Source organism: Arachis stenosperma, chromosome 1 (genome assembly GCF_014773155.1).
Source record: "Arachis stenosperma cultivar V10309 chromosome 1, arast.V10309.gnm1.PFL2, whole genome shotgun sequence".
Classification (NCBI taxonomy): Eukaryota; Viridiplantae; Streptophyta; class Magnoliopsida; order Fabales; family Fabaceae; genus Arachis; species Arachis stenosperma.
The window spans coordinates 76,452,773-76,459,173 of NC_080377.1; the positions used below are offsets into that span (position 1 = coordinate 76,452,773).

General features: G+C 40.5%; 1 non-coding gene across 1 annotated transcript; it reads right to left on the minus strand.

The window, feature by feature from the left end:
• Nucleotides 1-467: 467 nt before the first annotated feature.
• On the minus strand, nt 468-571 carry LOC130949448 (small nucleolar RNA R71). Its single transcript, XR_009073387.1, has one exon. It is a non-coding gene; the product is annotated as a small nucleolar RNA R71 (small nucleolar RNA).
• Nucleotides 572-6,401: the final 5,830 nt, after the last annotated feature.

Consider the following 6,401-nt stretch of genomic DNA (forward strand, 5'->3'; position numbering starts at 1 on the left):
GAGAATCTGAGGACAATTTTGAGGAAGCTCTAGATCTCAACATGGATAGAGAAGTTCACAACCATGAGAGGGCTGATGGAAACAATGCCATTCCTGAGTGGAGGGTTCTTGGTTCATACATAAACCCAACCTCTGGGAATTGTGGTAGCAGCATTCAGAAACGACCCATTCAGGCCAACAATTTTGAACTCAAACCATAGCTAATATCACTGGTGGAGGATCATTGTTCATTTGGTGGGAGTGCTAATGAAGATCCAAACCAACATCTCACAAAATTCCTGAGAATTTGCGACACTGTGAAGTCCAATGGAGTCCAGGAAGATGCTTATAAACTGCTCTTGTTCCCATTTTCACTTAGGGACAAGGCAGCTAAGTGGCTGGAATCATTCCCAAGGGGAAGCCTAACAACCTGGGATGAGGTGGAAAGCAAGTTTTTGGCACGTTTCTACCCCCCACAAAAGGTCAATAGGCTTCGATCTGAGGTTCAGACTTTTAGACAACAAGATGGTGAAACTTTCTACGAGGCATGGGAGAGGTTCAAGGAGTTGACAAGGAAATGTCCACCTGACATGTTCCATGACTGGGTGCAATTGCATATTTTCTATGATGGACTTTCTTATGAATCAAGGAAGGCTGTAGACCATTCATCAGGAGGTTCATTGAACAGGAAGAAGACTGTGGAAGAAGCCATTGAAGTAATTGAGACAGTGGCTGAGAATGAGTACTACTATGCTTCAGAGAGACACAACACTAAGGGAGTCATGGAGCTGAACCAGGTTGATACAATTCTAGCCCAAAACAAGGTGTTTGCCAAGCAACTAGCAGAGCTCACCAGGAAATTAGGAACAAATCAAGTGGCTGCAATACACACATAAGATCAAGAGGAGGTAAGCACTGAAGGAGGTGATTGGGAAGAGGCCAACTATGTGGGAAATCAACAAAGGCAACCATATGATCCACATTCCAACACTTACAAACCAGGCTGGAAAAACCACCCAAACTTTGGGTGGGGAAACCAGCAAACCCAACCACAAAACCACAAACCTTACAACCCCAACCAACATAACAATTCCACATACCAAAACTCCAACCAAAGATCATACCAAGCCACACAAAACACTTATTCCCAACCACCATATCATGGCCAAAATAATCAACCTGCCCAACCTAATCCGAACCAACAATTGCAAGATCAATTAAACAGGATAGAAGGAATGCTTGCAAACATGGGTCAGGACATAAGTGAGTTGAAAAGCTTTAGGGATGATGTGAGATCTACCTTAAGGAACCATGGTGAAAAACTCAAGATGATAGAGTCTCGAGTAGGAGAGCTATCTCAACAGGCCCCCAAGTCAACTGCAGTGTTCCCTAGTGACACAGAAAAGAATCCTAAAGGGGAACAAAAGGGAGTGAGATGGGAAGAATGCAAGGCCATCACCATATTGAAGGAAGTCTCAGAAGAAGAAGGAATCAGACCCTCAGAACAGGAGCCAGAAATCTTGAAGCTAGGTGTGGAAGAAGCTAAGCAGGAAAGTGAAACTGAGCAAGCCAAGGAACTGCAAAATAAAGGCATGCTAGAAACATACCAACCAAAAGCATCATTTCCTCAGAGGTTAGGAGGAGGTGAAAAAGGGAAAACATATTCAAGGTTTTTAGAGACATTTAAGTTTCTCCATATCAATATTCCCTTTCTTGAGATTCTCCAGCAGATGCCTACACATATCAAGTACTTGAAGGAATTGCTGAGCAAGAAAAGAGTTTTGAAGGGAGGACAAACTGTAATAATGAACAAAGAATGCAGTGCCCTCATCAAGAAGGACATAGTCTCGAAGAAAACAGACCCAGGAAGTTTTCATATTCCCTGTATCATAGGGGAAACAAAAATTGACAGAGGATTCTGTGATCTAGGAGCTAGCATAAATGTGATGCCTCTGACTCTTATGAAGAGGCTACAACTGAATGAGGTGAGATCCACTGATGTAATCATACAACTGGCTGACAAAACTCAGAAGCAAGCTGAAAGGGTAGTTGAGAATGTGCTGGTGAAAGTGGGAAATTATTTCTTCCCCACAGACTTTGTCATTTTGGACATGGAGGAAAGCTACCTACACCCTATCATTCTGGGAAGGCCATTTCTAGCCACTGCTAGAGCGCTCATAGATGTAGAACAAGGAGAGCTAATTTTGAGAATACAAGATGAATAGCTCGTTTTCCATGTTTTCAAACCTGCATCTGAACCTGAACCAGAACCTGAAAAGCCTAAGGATGATAGTAGCCATCTGTGTTTGGAGGAAAGCAATCCAGCAGTTGAAACTCTAAAACAGTCCTTGGAAGGCAAACAAGAATTGCAAGAGTTAAAGCCACAAGAATCAATAGAAACAGCTCAGAAGGATCCTCCGGGCATAAGGGTCAATGAAGAAATCCTCAAGAGAGAGGGAGGAATTGTAAGGAAATTGCCAAGAGGGTGGAGAAACAAGAAAATTCCCACTGAAGGTTTCTCTCCGGGAGATAAAGTGATATCAAGTCATTATCTGCCAATCCCACCTGGCCTCAAAACCATTCCTTCCCAACTCCCTCAAGTGTTCATAATCAGGAAAGTTCTTTCTATGGAACATTTGGAAATCATGAAGGAATCAAATGGGGACGTTTTCATAGCGAGAGGAGAGGACATCAAGCACTACAATCCACCCTAACAAGGGACAACCGTCAAGCTAGTGACGTTAAAGAAGCGCTTCATGGGAGGCAACCCATGTTTTAGTATCCTTACTCTTTATTGTTCTGCTTTGCATCTAATAAAGCGTGGTTTCTTATGCATGAACTTGAATCCTCAGGACAACTATTGATAAGGTGCACTAAACATTGCATGTAAAATACAATTGGTCTCTAAGTTTGGTGTGCCTGAAGGCACCCCAAATCTTAGTCAAATTGTATTCAATCTTTCATTCAAAGTGCACAACCAAACATTAAGTTTGGTGTTCCTCTTTGAACACAGTTAATGAAAAGCAAGAAGTTCCTCTGGATTTAGAAATTCATGACAAGCATACCATTTGCATGTTTTAATACTTTGATTTCAATTACTTTAGGTAGTAAAATTGTTTAGGATCAAAGAGCCAAAGTGACTATGATTTATTAGAATTATGCACACTCATTAAGGGCAACCAACATGGATTTCATGTCATCAGAAGACATTACCAAACATTAAGTTTGGTGTCCAGTAATAAGTGTGCATACATACAAGAGTCACGGCTATAAGCTCATGAAGTCAAGCATTGATTTACAATTCAAAAAGAAGGAAAAACATGTGCAAGTACTATTCATTATTCACATGGACCGAAAAAAATTGATAGCAAAGTTGTTTGTTTGTGCAGGTACAAAAGGAAAGATAAGAATGGATGAAAAAGACAAAGGGGGAGGTACGGTGCTTGGTCAAAAAGGGAGTTCACAAGTCTTTGAAACTGACACATGGGAAAAGGAAGTTCTGCATGAAAAGATAGCTACATGTACAACTTAATGCACCCAGAATACTTCCAAGAAAGTGAAAAGCAATTCGTCTTTCTCCCGAATTCATATATTTACCATCAAGCCATCCTTCACAAATCACCCTAACCGTCCATTTTTTCACTTGCATGCACTATAAAGAACCACTTGGGGAACGAGTTCCACACCACCAAATCTCCTTCTTGCACATATTCTTTCATCATAGCATAACTACCTCTTGCCGAAAATAACCTCACCACACTTCTAACAACAATTTCTTACTTCACCTTGTCAACCTTAGCTTGTCACTTGCCAAAACTAAAGAACCAATGGCAGCCTCATCTAGCCACAAAAGAAGAAAAGACAAGCAGCCAATGGAGGAGGAAAGGGAATTTGATGCATGGAAATACAAATCAGTTTTCCATGAGATTCAGGCCGAATGGATGAGACCTAAAAAGATACTAGCTGAGATTCCCTTTGACCTCGGAAAGGAGGAGTTCCCAAGTGTTTGGGAGAAGATCAAAAAGAGGAAGTGGGAGCTTCTGACTAAGCCAATCACTAAAATCAACATCAACCTGGTGAAGGAGTTTTATGCAAATGCAGTGAGGGAGGATCCAACCGAGGAACCTACATACAAAAGCTATGTGAGAGGGGTGGAAGTTGACTTCAGCCCCAAGGCAATCATGAAAACTCTTGGCCTGAAAAACATACGTTTCAGCCAAGCAAGTTATGAGGATAGGATGATAGGAGAACCTGACTATCAGACTATTGCTGAAGACCTTTGTGCCATCAGAGCTGAATGGGTGAGAAAAACAAAAGGGGCTCCAAGAGTCTTGAGAAGGGGAGACCTAACACCTGAAGCTAAATGGTGGTATGCAATAGTTAGGAGATCCATCCTACCCACTGCAAACTCTTCAGAAATAACCCCTAAAAGAGCCGTCTTGCTACATTGCATTATGGTGGGAGGAGAGATCAAAGTTCATAAACTCATTGCTGAACAGATAAAAGAGTTTAGTGAGAAAAGTGAAGCTGACTCTTGGCTCCACTTTCCTAGCACCATCATCAGACTATGCATCGAGGCCCAAGTACCACTTGAAGATGCAAGACCTAATTGGCTACATCCTGGAATGGCCATGACTGCTCACAGAATGACTCTTGGCCCAATTGCTCCAAGACATACAAAAAGAAGAAATGAAGAAGGGCAACAAGAAGAAGCAGAAGAGGAGCAAGAAGCAGAGCAAGAAAGAGAAGAAGAGCAAGAAGAGCAAGGAAATCCAGAAAGAAGGCAACAAGTTCCCAGAGACCCCATGGATATGAGCAGAATGCAGGAAATCATAGAAGGAATGTCTCAACAATACATGAGGTCTCAAGAGAAGCAAGAGGACTTTCACCTAAAAATGATGGACATGCAAAGGAACTTTGAATCAAGATTCCTAGATCTGCAAAGGGAACAGAATTTACAATTACAGAAATCCCTCAGCCACATATGCCAACACCAAGATGACAATATCTTGGCAATCAAGGAAGCCACCACTTTGCAGAATGCAAGATATGCAGTTCAAGCTGATTACAACATCAGTTCTCAAATCAAGCTTAACTACATAGGGGAACATCTACACAAGATGGACCCAGCATTCCCAGCTTTTGATGAGTATTTCAAGGGGAGGAAAGAAGGAGAAATAAACAAGGCAGTGATCCTTGAAAAAGGAGTGGAAGAAACAATGAAAAAAGCTGGATTCTGGACAAAGCTCACAAGAAAAGACAAAGGAAGTACAAGTGGTCAAAGAGAGACAAGAAGCAAGAAGAAACAGGACCCCAAGAATCAAGAAGAACCAAGCAACAAATGAGAGGTGGTCTTGTTCCTTAATAATCAAATAATAGTTTGTGAATTGTCTTTATGAGCTTTCTTTCATTTCAAGTCATTTAAGTTTTATGTGAAATTTCTAATATGTTTGTCTGTTTACTGCTTTGAATAAAGTGAATGCCTAGATGTTTGGATATAACTTCACCTTCTTAAACAAATGCTTGCCATGCTTGTTCTGTTTCCAAAAATAAAAGAAAAGTTTGAACAAAAGTAACTTGGCTCAATTAGTGATAAATCAAGTAGAATTAAGTGGTGGTATGCATGCTTGATTGTTTAGTCAGATCACTGGAAATTGAGTGTAGAATTATCATTTTTTGTGTAGAAGTTTAAATACTGTCTATGGATCTTGATGAATAAATGTCTTTGGCCTTGAAAAAGAAAGAAAAAGAAGAAGAAAAAGCCACTGAAAAAGGGCAACCAAAAAGCAAAAAAAATTGAGAAAATAAGCTAGGCACCAATGGTTTGAACTTCTGAGACAAATGCCTGTGGTGTTTATGTATTAAGGATATGCTTGGATGAATAGGTTCTGAGGAGTGTTTCAACACTTGGTAACTTGGGTTAACTAACCCGGGATTATCAACCAAAAGTCCATTATCAAGAGCAACTTAAATACAAAACATTTAGTCACACAAAAAGGTGCTGGGCACCAATGTCTCAAGAAGAAATGTGAACTAAAATGCCTGTAGTGGATATGTGTAGTGCACTGATAAGAAAAAGAAAATGCCAAAGGCTTATGCAACACATGACACTGAGCAAACAAGGAGCAAAGGAGCTCTAAGAAAAAGAAAAAAAACAAAGAAGGGAAAAGTGCCAAGGACATAAGAATAACAAGAGGCCATAGCAGTGTTTGATGGATGCAATGAAAAAGTGATAATTTTACCTGATAAGAATGAAAAAGTGATGCTACAACTTTCTGCATAAAACCCTTCTGATGAACTTCAAGTGCTTACTAATATAGCCAATGTAATTGCTTTCTGTTTCATACTTTCTTCTCAAATAACTCAGGACTTGCTTAGGGACAAGCAAGTATTAAGTTTGGTGTTGTGATGCCAAGGCATCT